We start from the raw sequence: 18648 nt of genomic DNA, 5'->3' as shown, positions 1-18648 counted from the left end.
AACCTTCAAACATGTATGTATAACTTTGACGTTGAATCGAACGAATCGTCCATTATTATTATTATTATTATTATTATTGTTATTATTGTTATCGTTGTCTGGTTATTGTTAACAAGTCTCCATTTATTCACTCTGCTCCTTACCTGTGTCTGTGTATTGTAACAACGTCGGGTGACATTGTTTTGGGTGAATAATGAATGCACCATCATGGATTAAATTCAATCGAAATGTGTAACAATTTTAAATATAGTGATTAACCGAGGCATATTTTGGTTCTAGGGATGAGCGGGTTCTTAGAAAATTATCAGTTCCGGTTCTTGTCTGGTTCCAAAATGTTGCCCTTAGGTTCTTGATATCAGTTCTTCTTTAAAAAAAAAAAAAATCTTAAAATTAAGAATAGTAATTAATATACTGCATAATATTATGTACTATAATTTATAAAGAATTTAAATTGTTATTAATTAAACCAGAATAATAATTAATATTTAAATTTATAACATTATTTTATTACATAAAAATATTTAAAAAAATTAGTACTTTATAATTTACAGTAAAATGCGTCGATTATAATTTGAAAAATAGAAGTTTATATTGTACCAGTACACTTCTTATACAAACTTTAAATAGTATATGAAACTCAAAGTGAAAATATGGTATTGTAGTAAATTATTTAAACATTTCTAAAGATATAATTTAAATAAATTCATTCTTAAAGGAAAACATTTTTAGTAAATCACTCTATGTACAAATTATATAATATGATGAACCTATGTAATTAATATAATATAAATAGTACGCTTATATAGTTTTGTTCGTTTTAAATATATACGAGACATTTATACTCTTTAAATGATTATATTGCAGTTATCTCTAAATGTTAATTTACAATATATTTTTCAATAATAAGTAAAGAATAATGTAATAAGTAAAAAAAAAATAGGAGTGCAAAATATTTCATCAATGATATTTCTGGTATACATTTGAAAGCATAGTATTTTTAGGACGAAAGAGAAGTGTTAAGTTATTTGAAGCCAGCTAGTTAAACAAAATAATATATTCATATACATTTGTTTTAGAAACAAATGGGATTTAAAATCCCTCAAATCTCTCAAAGAAATAGTAGTGATTGTACTCCTTAAAACATTTAACAAACGAATTTAAATTATTTTTAAATGTACACAGTTTTTCATATTGTTGGGCTGCAAATTAAAAAAATTAAACATTTTATCAAGTTCTCAACGCAAGGGATTTTCATTTTTAATATATTTGGTTTTGTCCCGGTGTAAAATGCAAAATTAAATCATTAAAACATAATACAATTTTATTTTTTATTTTTTAACTCATACTATGAAAGATAAAAACGACATGTACCGTAAAGAGTATTAAAAACACGTTTATATTTTTGTGGTTTACTCTAGGGAATATTTTTATACGAATACATTTTTATGATTATGATTATTTTACATTCGGAACGTTTTATTATTTTTTTTCGTAGTATTTTCTTTTATCATTTATTTTTATTAACTAGTCTTGTTCAGACTTTGTGCTTATACGGATCATAAACCACTGGTTTGGTTTAAATTCATTTATCATTTGCTTAGATATGTGTCTAAAGTTTCAGTTGAATAGAACCATATAAATCTCATATAAATCATATCCACAGTCACTTGTTTCTTTTAGAAATGTTTTTTGGGTCATAAAAAAAACTATTTTCTGTACTCTGTGTGTAGAAATTGTACGATGATTATTATTGCTATTTTAACTTGTAATTACTATTCAAAATGATTTTTTTTATATTTATATGTTTTCCATTATAAGTTTATTTTTTTTATAAGTATTTCAAGTATTCGTACCTATTATATACCTACTTATTAATAGTTGCGTGTTAAAAACATTAGAATTAAATAGTTAATTAAAAAAGTTTGACTGCTTCAGTAAATTAATTACAGGGAACAGTTAAATAATAATAAATGGGAAAGGTTCCTTGGTCAAAAAAGATAAATTACTATAAGTGTTGATCTTATAACATTTTAAAAGACAATTTATTTATGGCTATAATAATTTTAATTTAATGATTGTTTATAATGAATTTATTATTAGCGAATTGTATTATAGTTTATACAATCATTATATTATTAATATGTACAATTTGAAATTTTGAATTAATGTAATTGTTTTTTATTAAAAAAAAAAAAAAGTTATCAAATAATAAAATTGTTTATATGAGTTACATATTTTAATGATTATTTAAAAGTTACTTAAAGTTGGATGTTTTTGATAAATTATTAAAACAAATATACGCATTATGGAAATTTTATTGGGTAAAAAAAAGAAACAGAATATATATCTTTGTTTGTTATCATGAGAAATGGAGAAATAGAGAAAAATTATGTTCAATTGTGTGGGTGTCGTAATGATTTTTTTTTTTTGTAACAGAAAATAAGATAGTTGCGGAGATGTTTTGTCCGAAAAGCGTATCATCGTAAATATGAAGTCAGCATCTTGTATGGTTTTTTGCTGATGTAGATTCAGATTCATCACAGGAAATTAATGGATGTCTCGTGTGATTCAACGTTGGTAGGTAAATACCGTACACAGCAATGGCTGTCGATAAATAAGTCACACGTTTGTTGTATTGTTCGCGACTATACGCGTGAACTGTAAGATAGACGATGTGGCTTTTCGTGTGTATTTGGTTTAATCTATGTCTAGTGAGGAAGGTGATTTTTTTCATAATACAAACTATTGTACATCTGTATAAGGGGGTGTAACGCTCAATTCTCAGTACTGATCTTGATTAATGTCAGGAATTGAATAATCTAAACTGTCTACATCAACCGTGAACTGGGAGAATTGATACCAAAGTCGTTGGGGTTTTTTTTCATCTCCTCAAGAGAAAAACATACGACAGAGAGAGATTATTTACAATCAAGTTCGAGTTTTTGGTTACCGGTGACTGTGATTAACATACAAATCGTTGTTATTTATGTTCAACTTGGTGACAACAATATTATGAGGAGTTTTAGGTCAAAGTTGACAATCCATATATTTTTGCTCAGATACATTATAATATAATATTAGTGATATTTACTTCACTTAACTGAAAAGTGAAAGATGTAGATGATTTTTTAAATTTAATATATTTATTAATTGTATTATATAACATAACATAATATTAGTACCAAAAAGCTATGTGTAGTCTAATGTCTTAATTGTTTACTCCGTAGTAAGATGAGTTTGTAAATTAATCTATCAATATTTATAATTTTTAAAGTAAACAATTTTTTTTTTTTTAATAAAATATAAAATCGGTCCATTATTTTGGGATGAACTATGAATATATTATAATAAACTACAAACATTTAATGGTGTAAGATAGCTTTTGATCAAGCTCTTTGAGGGATTATATTATGTAGTATTGCTATTAATTATTCGTTGTTGTAAATATAAGAACTAATGATTGTTGCTACTACTAATGAAGATTCTAATGTAATAGTAATCCTATTGACTTACCCGTAGGTTAACGATAAACAATTTTATACTACCATTCTCATTGTTTGTTTAATTTGATAGTATTACTGTAAGTAAGATCAGCATCTATAAGTCACTTTGATTGTATCTTATTCAAATAAATCCAATGTTGTAACAAACTATTATTAATAAGGGTTAATAAATAGTTGTGATCATGATTGCTTTTTGTATAATATCTGAATATTCTATGTTAGGTATATTATTTTGCAAAATATATAAGTAATATATTTGGACAACAATAATTTAATAATAATTATTGAACTCTGAAAGGTTGATAAATTGTTAATAGTTATAAATTAATTAATAAAATGTCTAGATAGTAAAAATCAATATAATTTAAGTGATATGATTGCGCAATATATAATACACGCTGCATACATTCATCGTTATTATATTATGTGATATTGTTAAAATATGTCAATTTATTAAAATATATTTTATGAGATTAGAAACTTTTTAATTTTAGTTATGATAGAGAAATTTTAATATAATTTAAAGATACATAGTTTTTAAATGTATGTATATTCTTAATTTATGCTAATTCAATTTTTTTTCATATTTATTACAAAAGTAAATATGTTTATCTATTATATATACAATGTATGGACAAATATTAATGTTGAAATAATTACAATACATTATTAATATTGTTAATTGAATAAAATTGGTATACAATGTTTGATTTAAATTTTATTTAGTTATTTAGTAAAATAAACCGTATTTGTACGTTATATTAACTATTGGATAGTTAAATAATTCATTATTATTATTAGTTTAAGTAATTTTATTTAAATCGTTACAAACAATTATATTTTTTACTCGGAAAAGACGATTTTTCTTTGTTGCAAAATAATGTGATTCTTATTCATACATTCAGAACTATGATTACTTCTTATTTAAATTGTTATTGCATTTATGGTAATTCATCTTATTGACACTGTAAAATTAGTAAACATTATATTTGATTCTAAAAATTGTTTTTCATAGTAAATCAGTAGGAAAAATATTACAACATCTTTTTAAACCTTATGATATTTGTATACCTATCAATATAATACATTAAGGAATAAACAAATACAATTCGAATGAATTTTAAGTTAAATTATTATACTAAATATTAATCTGCTTAAATACATTTAGAAGATTTTTTACATAGGTAGTTAAAATCTTTAAATTACTGTAAATAAAATAATGAAAATATTTTTGATGTATATTGATAAAAAAATATGTAGTTTCAAATTAAATAACATACATTATTGTGTTTATTTAACTTAGTTTTTTTTTTCTAGTCTTCAAAAACAGTTTTATGAAAATCCTGTATACGTATAATTTTACTGTAGATATGTGCTGTTAATATGTAAATATGTATAATGTACGCATGTGTTGGGTGTAAATTATATACTAGTAATAGACTATAAAAAATGTAAATAATAATAGTTAATTAGTGTACTATATAACATAGTGTGTTAATTTTGTTTACCAAAGCCAAATCTATATAATACATAATACAACTATAACTCAATGTAAATTTGAAGTTATTCCATGCATTGTAGCGTGTAATTTATAATTAACATGATGTCGTCTTTTGTTGTGTGGTGGTTTTATGGTATCAAAATAATAATATCCCTTATGTCTAAAATTGCTCCTATTGTATAACCTGTGCTTCTGTAATACTTCAATGTTAATTAACGCTTTAGAAAAATTTTGATTTTTTTTTTTTTTTAATGTTATTAATTCGAAATTTATCGTCGGTAGAAATATATAGTATTTTAATTACGTTTTTATCAATCAAGTAACAACGTGTGTTGAATTTTTTCGTTTAATATTGGTTTGAATCATATATATGTGCTCTGTAATAATCGAGTATCATAAAAATAATTCTAGAACGCTTAGTGTTTTGCGAGTTTGTGAAGCTTTAAGGGTCTGAATAACGTGAAAACTATGTCAATCCAAGGAGATTTTATCGTCTGTCCGTCGTGGGTTCCGTGTGTTCCACGTCTGTCGTCGGTATAATAAAACAATAATATTATTGTTTTCTAGTATTTTTTTTTTTTTTCATAGATTAGTGATCATGGGGCCTATATTTACGAGCTTCGCGATAAGAGTTTATTATCTCCATAAAATACGACGTCATCATACCGTGGCTTTTATTTAGGTATATATATTTTTTGGTTTACGTTCGGGATACACCATCAGATTTTTGAAAATAAATATTTACAACACACAAAAAAAGACAAAAACGTCATTTCGTTCCGGAGAAATGCGAAATCCACTCTCCGAATTCGAAAAACCAGGAGGCGGCACTCCTGGCACGTGGACATGTGAATACAGCTCCTAAAAGTCGGTTGGGAGGGCAAATTCGGCTGCACGGATCGGGGGTCGGGTCGGGCGCACAATGGACGAAAGTGTCATAAATTTTAAAAACGTGTCGTGTGGTGGTGGGTCCTCCTCTTCAAACCCCTATTCGCTCCTCACACCCCCGATTCACCGAACACCCCTTCATCAGACCTCAACACTTCCCAACCCTCTCACTCCCACGATTGAGACCGTCTCGGATCACGCCGCCGCTGGTAGTTGGAGAATTTGTGTGTGGCGCCTACACGTTGTCGTCGGTGTTCGGGACCGCCGGAGAGAGCCGGCCAGCCAGTTCGTACGGACTTTTCGCAACAGTCAGACGTGTGCGCATCGTTCGTCGTCGTGACGTCACCATCGGAGTCTCGTCATAGTGCGCGAGTTTTAGCTCATTTTGTGTATTTTAATCTGACGAAATTTTCTCATCTGCCTCTCTCCCGGAGTCGGTAGATCGAACGTATTTTTTCCGACAACCCATACGTTTTCCTTATTGTCTGGTATGAATAACAATATAGTGTACCCATCATAATGTTATTATTTTGTTTTCAACGTGGTCAAAACCTGCACTGATGTAGACTGATAATAGTCTTGTTTGAATTGCCGTTTCTTCGTAGGTAGGTATACGCATTTATATTCTTAATATAATATCATATTGTTATTATTATACGCGATGACGGACTCGATGTATCCCATAAGATGATTAGGTAATTAGTAGTGATTACATTTTTCTGAGATAATAGTTAAACTCAAGTGAAACTTTCGCATCGAGTTATATTGTTAACTACCTATTATATTACTGGATGTGACGAGAGATTTAATTTTACAGGTTTAATTTATTTTCAGCAAGGTTTAGGAATTATATTACAATATATATTGCATTGTTTAAATTTTATTGATTATATAAAGAGTTATAGTGATGGTGTTTACATTTTTCCTTTTTTATTTATTTTCTAATAGTGTAAAATTATATTATTCAAAAATAAATTTTATAATTAAAATTTGAAAATAAAAGATATACAAAACATTGTTATGCAGTATAAATGTTGTATATAGTTTTATTTTATTTGATACTCAGACGTGTGGTTATCATATTATAGATATTTTAAATATATTTAAATATTAAAAAAAAAAAAAAATGAAAATATCATATACCTATATCTATTATTATTATTTTATTAGTATGTAAATGTTGTTTGTATGTGTACAGAAAAAATATATTTTAAATTTAATGTTTAATAAAGTAATTTTAAATTTTTATACATATGTTTATAATAATGTTACGTGTAGCTAAATAATTGTTATTTGTGCATTATTTTAATTTTATTTTTTTGTTATAAAAAATAAGAACTACACGTTTATTATTCTAAAATAGTTCATGTTTATCAAGATATTTAAACTAGGTATTTAATGTATAACATGTTATAAAAATCTGTATTATATAGCTTTTATTTATATTATATTGCGTTCACTAAGTAGAAACGCCTTTTCTAAGACAGAAAAGATAACATTAAGTCACGGCATGATAAAAGTCTGGTATTAAACGCTACACAATAGATTAATGGACATTTAGACACGCAAATTGAAACTGTTATTAAAAAAATTAATTCATTATAAAATACTATAAAATTTATTTTGAAAATAAATATTATACTATTTGGAGAATGGTGTTTGATTAGAACATATTCGGTTAGGTACATGATAAATGTCATGTCTTGGATTATCGAAATAGTTCGTATTAATTAAAAGTAGTTAAACGATGCTTTAAAAAGTTTTTGATTATCCATTATTGATGCCAAATTTAATAATGCTTCCAAAAAGTTTCTCTCGTTCAATTTGTAAGACAACAGAAATCGAATTATTTTTAATTTAATTTCAAATATTGAGAATTATTTCTGTTTTTTGCCATGTTTAATTTTAAATTACAAGTTCTTTTTAATTTGAGTTTGAATTTGTTTTGCTTTAAGTAATAATATGTAACACATATGTTGAATTTTAGTTTGTTTTTTTTTTTTAAGTTACTTTTTATATATTAATATGTTAAATAATACATATTACATCTTGATAATATTGAAACTTAAAAGACTAATTCTAGTTAAAGTTATTTTTCTTATTTAGCTTTAAAAAATAAGAAATTGATAAGTAATATATTTTCTCTTGTATGTGTATATTAAATACATTTCGATTTTTACTTTACACAATCATAATATTTAAGGACTTTTATTCTAAGTATGTAGAATAAGTATGTCGGTTAAAACGGTATCCTTGTTATTGACCTATTTATTTAATGTTTCATTGCGAGTCATAAAAATACTAATTTGCATTTAATTTTAGGTTCCTTTATGCTAACCAACTAGTAAATTATAACATTAGGTATATTCATATTAATTATTCTTTTAAGTTTATTTGGTATTATATGTAGGTACCTAGTATGAACTGTAGAAATTTTTTTTTTTTTTTTGAAATTTAACAATAAGAATTTGAAAAGAATTATAAAATTTTATTATTTGATTAATTAAATGGTATTTTTAAGTTTAGTTGTGTAGAGTGAAGTAGTAATAGAATAGGTACATCAGAAAACATTTGTCTACTACTCTTCTCAACTTAACTTAAAATACTTATAATTAGTAAACTACGCTATTACAGTTTTTATTCAAAAAGGTTTTCAAAAATATTTTTTACTTTGAAATAAGAAACTAAAACTGAATGCCATTTAATACTGTGAAAATGATCTAAAAATGATAGCGATTAAAAAAGATTTTTCAAATTAAAATTATATGACTTAATAACTTCGTGTAACGTATTTTAACGTTTCTGAATTGAATTCTTTTTTACAGTTTTTAGTTTTTTTTTAAAAAAACTAAATTAAATAACATTAGCCATTTGTTTATTAAATAGATAATCCTAACGAATGACTATAATTTTATATAAATAGGTTTAGTGTATATATTTTTTATAAGTGTGTAATTTTTTTTTTACAATAATGCAAGAAGAGAACATTCATAATTTTATCATAAATTTTGCATATTTAAATTACAACTATTATAGCTTAATGAATCTAAATACTTTATATAATTATTTATATTTATTTCATTTTAATTTTGTAATATTGTGATTCTTTCTTAGTTACGTTAAATTATTGTAAACATTAGGTTTTTAGGTTATAATTATTGTCTTTGTCTTTTTAACAAAAAATAATAATGCAATTGATATTAAAATCAAATGATTTTTCATGAAAAATAATAATGTTGATTTATTAATAATATAAATATCAGTTTTTAAAAAATTAAAAAACCTTGAAATATGTGATTGTTGAGTTTCCAAGAATTGTGTAAGGTATTTAATTTTTAATTTTAAATATTTATAATATTAATTTTTACATATTTCATTATCGCCGCATTGCATAACCTAACTTCAGATATTTTTGATTTTAAATTTTAAAATGTAATACTTCAACCTTGTTTTTATTGTGGTAACTGAAATACGTTACAATCATTTTCCATACTTTTTTGTTTTCTTAAGGTATAAATAAATATAGCCTTCATTGTACCTTTATATTTCGTTTTCCTTTTCAATAAATGTCATATCTATAACGTTTTACAACAGCACATATTATATTCTTTTTCTTATTACTATTCCCATGTTCATTGTAAATTATGACTACACATTTGAGATGTATTTATAATTTATGATCTGACATCTGTATTCGTCTTTGCCTTTGAAAATGTTCTCTGCGTTATGGTATTAAACAATTAAATGATTTCTTTAACATTTTATTTGTATGCTAAATCCAAAAAAAAAATAATTCTATAATTTATTATTAATTATTATTCATATTATACAATAAAAATCATGTGTCTAAGTTTGGAAAATGTTGAATATCCAAAATAATTATTACAACTGTTAATTAATTTTTAATCTCTATAAGTGATACATTCTTTAGATACTTTAAAAATATGAAATGTATTATTAATTGATTTAAAAATGTTTCAAATATTTTAGAACAGAATTGTGATATTGTGAAAATTCAAAATAATATAATTGAATTATACGACTTATTTACAAAAAAATGTTGTTTTGTGTTTAAACCATTAAATAAACATTACTAACAATTAAATAGAGGGAAATTTATTCTTTAATGATTGGTTTTAACACACTCGTTTATCATATACATATATATATATATTATATGATTGTATTATAATTAAATATACTCACTTTTGATACTATATATTATATTGTTGTATAATATTGTTATGTTTATTATATTATTTTATTTTTTAACTTGGAAAGTAAGAAAGTCTGTTTTCTGTGAGATTTTTCAAGAATAAACCTATTGATTTACTTATTTATTTGTAAAATAGATTTTCCATTGCCACAATTCAAAAAATAATAGTATTATATATATGGTTCAAAGAATTTTTCAATAGTTTTGTTTATTTTATTGAATATTAGTTCATAAATACCTAATTTATGAATCAAATACATTTTATTAATTAAGTAAGCCGTTTTAAATTAGTTATAAAATTATTGTATTTAATTTGAAATGTTAATAAAATTGATTAGTTGTATTCAATAATAATCAAAAAATAATAATTTTGACTAGAAATAAAAAATACTTAGATTTGAACTACGATAGTTCTAGGATAAAGAAAAACTTTTTTTTTCAAAAAAATTTCATTCTTGTGGTAATATCTGGTTAAATTTAGTAAACAACTTTTATAAAACTTTGCGCTTCACAATAATATTCTACTATATATTGCTACACGGGCCACATTGTTCAATTTTTTTTTCTTGCAAGAAGTCGCTCCTTACTGTGGTCTCTGAGTTGTATTATATCCTTAAGCTTCCCACAGTTCTTCTCTACCCATCCAATCCCTCACACTATTTCAAACTTAGAAATTAATGTTTTTATCTTTAACGTCTTTTTCGACGATAACCACCACTACCACTACCATTACACTATTCTCTTATTCGTCCCCTATTGAACATTGTGCAATAAAAAAATCATTTATGTATCGAAATTGAACGGTGGCCAAGATCTTGGGAAGTCATAAACATAAATTATATTCAAAATCGCCTATGTGCGCTATGGGGATATATCAGACAACACAGAAATGAGCTGCCGAAAATGAATGAAAAAAACTTGCACACAATGTGTATATCTGAAAAGTAGACGGTGTATGTATTATATTATTATAGAACGTTCCTCGTAGTTTGTTCAACTAGACATAAATTTTAAACGTCAACGGGTTTTTCGGATTATTATTTGAAAAAATATATTTTTGTTACTTTATTTTTTATTTCAAATCACGTACGAGTCCTTCAGTGAATAGCTTTTTCTTTATTTTCTTAACCTCTTCTCACCACACAATACCAATTGACTTTTGAAGCCTTAAACAACTTCAATAATAATAATAATATGCCAGCTGTTTATTCACTACGTACAAGTGTAGTCGATATTATCTACTTGGACCGTCACGTTTTGTCATTTCATAATTTTCTCAGATCTAAAAAAAAAAAAATTAATTATTAAATTTTTTGTCATAAAATGTATATTATATATTTGTCTGATATTATATTACATCATTAACGATTACACTTTAAAACTGAAATGCAAGTTATGTAATATATTTTCCTCAAAATAACAATGGTAAAATTTGTTAAATATCTAGATTTTATTTTCAAGCAGATTATAAAAAATTCTAAGTGGTGATTTGTTAAATAATATTTTATAATATTATATATTATATTAAACAAGGAGTAAGGATTATTTTTTTTAAAGTAAAAATATTAATTTATGAATATTCGTATTTATAATTATGAGGGTACTTACTATTATAATTAAATTATAATAGCAAAATGTTGTTGTTTATGTAAAATAATTTTAAACAATTTGTTGAGTACTTATCATATATCTTAATTTTATAGTCATATTTAAGTAAATGATAATAAAGATTTGATTTTAGATGTTTAATAAAATATACCTCTGGTTAGATTTAATATTAAAACATTTTGCAAATTTTTAGTATTGTTCACGTATTTTTAGTATGATATTATAACTAATTTAGTATTTATATTAACTCAATCTTAATATAATTTTAAGGATATTATTCATTCGAAAATAGATTGATTTATTAATAAATAGGATGATAAATTAATGTTAAGTATGTAAATTACACTAGACATTTTTGAGAAAAATCTAATTAATTATCTATTTTGTTAGTCCTTACTGTATGGGGGTTCGTATCGATTTTGTAATGCTTTCAGAGATATTATTTTATTATATATTGTACTGATAGTATAGTTCAACACGTCAACAACGCCCATTGCTCAGAACTCGGTTAACTTCCCTCGGGACGTGTGTAAATCGTGTTTCTTACCATGTAGTTTTCGGTTCGTCCTTTCTATGTAATATGTGTGGGTGGTAATGTGATACTTAGAATGGTACGTTTTGAGAAATGATATAGAGGTATAGGACGATCGTAATCTGATTTAAATTATTGGACAACAGCGACGACGATGGCAACGGAAGGAAACGAAATTAGAAATAATGGCGCAAATATGTTTTTAGCTTATTATTGATGACATTCAAGCATTGTTTGAATTTTCATAGAAGTCCTCTTAAAATAAGGAGTAGAGAAAACAGTGAATATGACCCTTGTAGTAATTTATTTTTTAATAAAAATATACTTTATATAGTTTTATCCATAGTATTGTTGGACTGGTAATCACCTTTGTCCGATTGTACCAATCGAACGAATAATAACTTCATTGAACCAACGGCCATATTATATAAAATCCATTAGTATACAGAAGAATATAGTCAATGGAAATAAATGATTTTTTATTATGTTTGTAAATTTAAATGTAATATTATATTAAATTTAAGAAAAATACTGTACACAAAATCATAGAAATAAATTAAATAGTAGATTTTTTATTGTTAAAAAAAAAAATAATGAGTCTTTGTATTATCTAATAATATATTATCCTGGTTCATGATTAAACAATAATTGTGTAAACGTATAGTGAATAAAATATTTAGAGTTGAGTTAGTTAAGTATAACTGTGTTGTTGAACTTAAGTAAACGATTTAAAGAAAACTCTATAATATGCAATAAAAAAAAATTAATTACTGTAAAAATGGTTTTCTTTTGCCATAATCATACCATTATTCTGAAACAAAACTATTTTTTGTTGGATTGAATAATAGTTTAAGAAAAGTCAAACAATACTACTTAAAACGGTATAATAATGTTAACTTATTATACTCATACTAGTTTCGATATAATTTGATTATTTTCATGTAAATTAAGTGTATTTTTTGATATATTCTCACTTATAATGTTAAAAACAGATGATATTTAATCTTCTGAATGTGTACAATAATCAGAATTTTTACTACATAATATATTGTTATTCAGTATTAACATTACAGAGGGTAATATAATCGATATTTAAAGGTTCGATAAGTTTGTTTATTGTTATATTTATTCAATGTATTTTGTTACAAATGTTATTATCTGTTTTTAAAAATCATGTTTACTGTTAATCTTGTTTTATTTGACTAAGTAAGTTTGGAAACAGAATTAGGGAGTGGATTGTTAACCCAAATCTGTACCCTTATAATCACTTTGTTAACTTTCACAGAATCCTCAAGCTTAGTGAAGCAATTTTCGGATTCCAGACATCAAGTGACTTCCAAACGATCGTTCATTTTGGCCTCTTGTTCATTAAATCTGATAATAAAAAAAGAATATATTTTTCGGACTTAGGTCAATTATTAAGAAATAACAAAAAAAAAAAAAATAATAAATATTTTTTGGATTAATATATCACTTCTATAATTATTTATATTTTTTACATTGTTTTGTTAAAATTTACTTTACAGTTATTATTGTCTAACAAATTGTGAATTATTGTTTCCGTTTTGAATTAAATATAGTCAGAATTTACGTATTTAATTGTATACAAAATGTTTAAGAATATATAAGTAAAAACAATATATTATATAAAATGAATAATGTTTTGTAAAATTTACCGTATTTTTTATCCTAAATTTAACGATAAACAAAATCAAGAAAACACATTATTTGAATTCACAATTTGATTGTACTTTTACACATATCTTTATTGAGCTTTATAGAGTTATTTAATATACGTCTAATATTTTAAATAAACAAATACTTTTTAATAACATTAAACTTTGTAAAACATAAGTATTTTTGTCATACTTAAGTGATTAGGTCAGTGGTTCTTAAAGTATACGTACCCCATGGGAGTACGTACAGTGGAAGGAGTCTGTCCAACTACCTTGAAATGAAATAAAAATGTATGTATGTTTTTAAAATGTTTTATACATATTTAAGTTTAGTAACTAAGAAGAGTATCTATCCAAAAAAGTTAATTGCTAAAAAAGGGTACAGTATTTAAAAAAAAATGAGAATCTCTGGATTAGGTATTCATAAAAGCATATTAAACAAAAGATAATAGATAATTTATGTTTAAAATTAGAACTTAACTAGGAGGCATAGTATGTATTACAAATTTACAAATAATTTAATTTAATGTCTTTTATACTTGAATTTCACAAGAAAAGTTAAAATATGTTATAAAAAAATTCACTAAATATTCAAATTTAATAATAATAATACATGTTTTGTAAATTAGTTGTATTTTGCATTTGTTAGTAAGCGTTAAACCTATATCAAATAAGTTTATTTTATAATTTAGGTTTTATTAAATTTTTCTATTAAAATCCTTACTTTTCCGAAGAAACATAACTTAAAATTAAGATATAATCCATCTTACTTTATCCTTAAAGTGCAGATTGAATCAATAATACACTAAAACATTTTGTATTAATACATGTATTGTAAACCTAATGATTCAGAATAATAATTTATGTTCGAATAATTTTATTATTAAAAAAAAGCCACATATTTCTGGCGGTTATTTATTATTCATATCAATATACAAACGTATTTATGTACAGTATATAATATTTAAAATGTGCATACAATATCGTGTGATCGCGTTAAGTATTTTAGCTAGTCCCGATAGCGTGTGCCGTCCAAAGCTGTTAACTTTCACAAAGGACAGTACAAGCGAATGTCGATCGATAAAATATAAAGCCGGTAAACCGAGATTTACGTGCGGATTTCATGTGATCGAAAACTTCGCCGACGGCTCATGGCGTTATCAAGTGGTCTCTGGGAATCGCACGACGGCTGCTGGATAACCACGATTATTGATTAAAGATATAATATCTTCGATCGTGTGAACAACTAAGCGTGCCTAACAACACTGTTACGTCACCATTACATGTGACTACTCCAGATACGCGGGAGCAAACAATGATATTATTATTGTCGTGCTGTTATCAGAGATTATGAAATTGATGTTTGGCATCGAAAAAGTATACTGTGGTTATTTCCTGAAGTTTCTAATAACCCATTTCATTAATAGAATAAAATAATCTAAGGATTTGAAAAATATTGACCATAAGATGTATTATTTAAAAATCCAAAGAATAATTGAGATAAAATATTACTGTAGAAAAATTAGGACGTTGCTTGGTAAATTAATCTATATAATATGCGATCAATTGTACACAGGCGAATAATAAGTTATAACTACAATACCAATAATATGCTGTAAAAACATGTTTGACAAAATGTCTAGTGCGTGTTTTTTTTTTTTTTTTTTTTTTTTTAGTTTGAAAATGTGCATACAATCATGTGAAATCTTGTTAAAAAATTCAAGAATAAACAAATTCTTTTTGCTTTTTAATAACATTAAAAAAATCGAAAACATGTTGCAATGGTAGAGTACGTCTTAAAATTTATTGTTAAAGGTACAGGTTGTCGCGACAAGTCGTCAATATCCGTTTGAAGCCACTTCTTGTTTACAATATGTTCGTGATGATTTTGTTTGAGTGGTTTTGAGAAAGCCAAGATGTATCGTGTTTGTAATGTTTTGGTTTCTGATAGTTTTTCTATAAAAATATATGCCATGTGTACTATGTTTATCAGTGGCACATCTTAGGGGAATTTGGAGCTTAAACTCCCTCAAAAAAAAAAAAAAAAAATATTCTTTTACTTTAAATTATACATTTTTATAGAAAATATAGTATTACAATGATGAATGATATTTTTTTACATATCTTATTTTTATGTTAGATACACGTTAATAGTTCAATACTACGTGACAACTGAAAGATGTGTGGCAATCGCCGATCGTTTATTTCGCTGAAAATAATTTTTAGATTTATAGATAGGTACTAGTGATTACGTTGGATAAATTTTATACTAAAAATAAATGTATCGTTTTTGATATGATTTTAAAACATTGCAGGGCAGTATTTATCTGGAGATTATTATAATCGCAATTTATATGTAACTAATTATACTTGACTCTGAAAAATTATGATTTACATGTTATATATCTAACACGTTTTTGCAATTAACTAAGGTCAATGATCATGTAATGGATTGTTTTATACATATGTGTATTAAAATTTTATATTAAATTAAATCAATAGGTCAACGACGTCTAGACACTTTAAGCTTTTGAACAAGCTTAGTACCTATATAATCATTATCCTTAATTATTGATTGTAGCCATGGTAAATTTCATAATAATATACATCAATTTGTGTGTTCTATCAACTATTAAAAATGTATCTATTAAATATTCGTATACCTATATTAAATTTTTTATCAAGTTTTAATAGTTTTAAATCTCGTACTTAATCTAAATTATCCATGTTTATTTTAAGATTATTTTTCTTATAACTAATCGCGTGTAAAGTTGCAATATTGTATTATTTATAAGTGAACGGTATAATGTGGAAATCATATTATTATTATGATTATTCATCTTAAATTATCTTAATTTGTTATTCAATAATGTTAATCATAAAAAAATCTACTTTGTCATTTGCATAATTCAGAATGATAACTTAACCTGCAGATTTTAGAAACAAATAATTTGACTTATTTCATAAGAGTTTTGAATCATATTCATGAAGTTTTGTAAGGTATTTTAAACAAATGAAAATAAAGATTTTAAACTTCACATTTGATTGTATCATTACTTTCTTTTAAATAATCACATATTTTAAAAACTTAACAGTAGAATGCATAATGACAAAGGATATATTATATCCAGCGTTAGCTCCGTTGTTTAAAATAAGTGTTGTTCAAATATAGGAAATGGACGGTTGATAACAAATGAAAAAGTTACTAGCACGAAAGCGACTACAAGATGACTTATACATAATACATTTTAACTATAGTAATTATTTTGAATAATTTCTATGAAAAGTTAGTTTGTTATAACTCTGAAATTTCTCACTAACACTCTATTCTGAATAAGCAACCTAATAGCTAAAAAAAACTAATCACTGACAAAATGTAATCTCTGCGTAAAAATTTGAAAATATGTACATTAATACATATTGATTGTTTATGATATCGATTATAATATGATATAATATATATGCCATTGTGTAAAATGGAAATAAGTTTTAGTATACATCAATAACTATTACATTTAACGGTTATTATAGTTTATTCACTATGATAGTAATTTTTTAGAAATTTGTACATACAATCACATTATATATTATAGGATATAGGACATTAATATTAAATTGTTTTCTTTAGTGATTTTAACTCGAAAGTTACTTGATAATTAATATAGTATGTTGTATGATATTTTTAATGTAATTTCCTATTTATTTGACAATTTTATAAAAAAAATATGAACTAAATGAATCACCGAATATTTTCGAATGAAATATTAAAAATAAAACCAAGGGAACGATACTAATATACATTTTCAAATTGTATATAAAACGAATCAATATTTTATTATAATTATTATTAAACATTTTTATTTACATTATGAGTTATTACAATTGGTAAGTAAAATTACAATAAACATTTTCTTTTATTGTTTTATTATAATCATTTCAAAATGCAAGTACATTAAAATTAATGATTATAGTAATAATAATTATATTGCTTGAATAAAATTGTAAATTTCATCTAAAAAGGAATAAATACTAAGTACTTCGTTGAAAAGTAGTAAACGATGGTAGTTAGTTATTTCAGTATTTATGATTTAATTTATCACAGAATAGCCAGTTAGTACTTGCAATTTTAATTTAAAATAAAATATTTTTAATGTAAACATTTTATAGGTACAACACATGACATAGAATACAAATTGTAATAAAAACAAGTTTATATCGCTTATTGTGTATTTGTGATTATATCGAATTTTGTAAAATTGATAATAATATATGACACGTGAATATAATATCCGATAGCAGGTTTTACATTTAAGTGTGTTTTTATTTAATGTATCATTTATTTTAATACAGTATATTATTAAAACAATTTTTGTAGTTTTGGTAAAATTTAAGTAAAAATCGGACGCTTAAAATGAAAATTAGACTATATTAATTAATAAACAATTTCATTTTAAAATTTAAAAGCTATAACAAACTAGTGAGTTTTAATTAAGCGTGTATTATTTAAGATATCAAATAATAATAATTATTGAATAAATGATTATGTTATTTATATAGATTTTGTATTAACATTTATTACAAAACTTTTTGATTTTGTTTTATATTATTCTAGGTTTGGAAATTATTATTAAAATATTTAATATTGAAATTTAAATGAATGGTTGTATCTAAGCTATACCCACAACGTACCAAATATGCAATGCATTATAACTTATAGCACATCA

The 18648-nt window shown here is 24.4% G+C and overlaps 1 protein-coding gene across 2 annotated transcripts in view; it reads left to right on the top strand.

The window, feature by feature from the left end:
• LOC114122743 (prolyl endopeptidase FAP) overlaps positions 1-18648 on the top strand; it is a 218834-nt gene that overhangs the window by 49132 nt on the left and 151054 nt on the right. Inside the window, exon 1 of one of the 2 annotated variants that reach the window (XM_027985497.2) lies at positions 6156-6497. The exons of the other annotated variant lie outside the window; for it this stretch is intronic. The gene's annotated coding sequence lies outside the window, so the exon portion shown is untranslated. Of the gene's footprint in view, positions 1-6155; positions 6498-18648 lie in introns of those variants that run through there. 2 annotated transcript variants of the gene reach the window in all.

Source organism: Aphis gossypii, chromosome 2 (genome assembly GCF_020184175.1).
Source record: "Aphis gossypii isolate Hap1 chromosome 2, ASM2018417v2, whole genome shotgun sequence".
Taxonomy (NCBI): Eukaryota; Metazoa; Arthropoda; class Insecta; order Hemiptera; family Aphididae; genus Aphis; species Aphis gossypii.
This window is presented reverse-complemented; position numbering and strand designations above follow the sequence as displayed.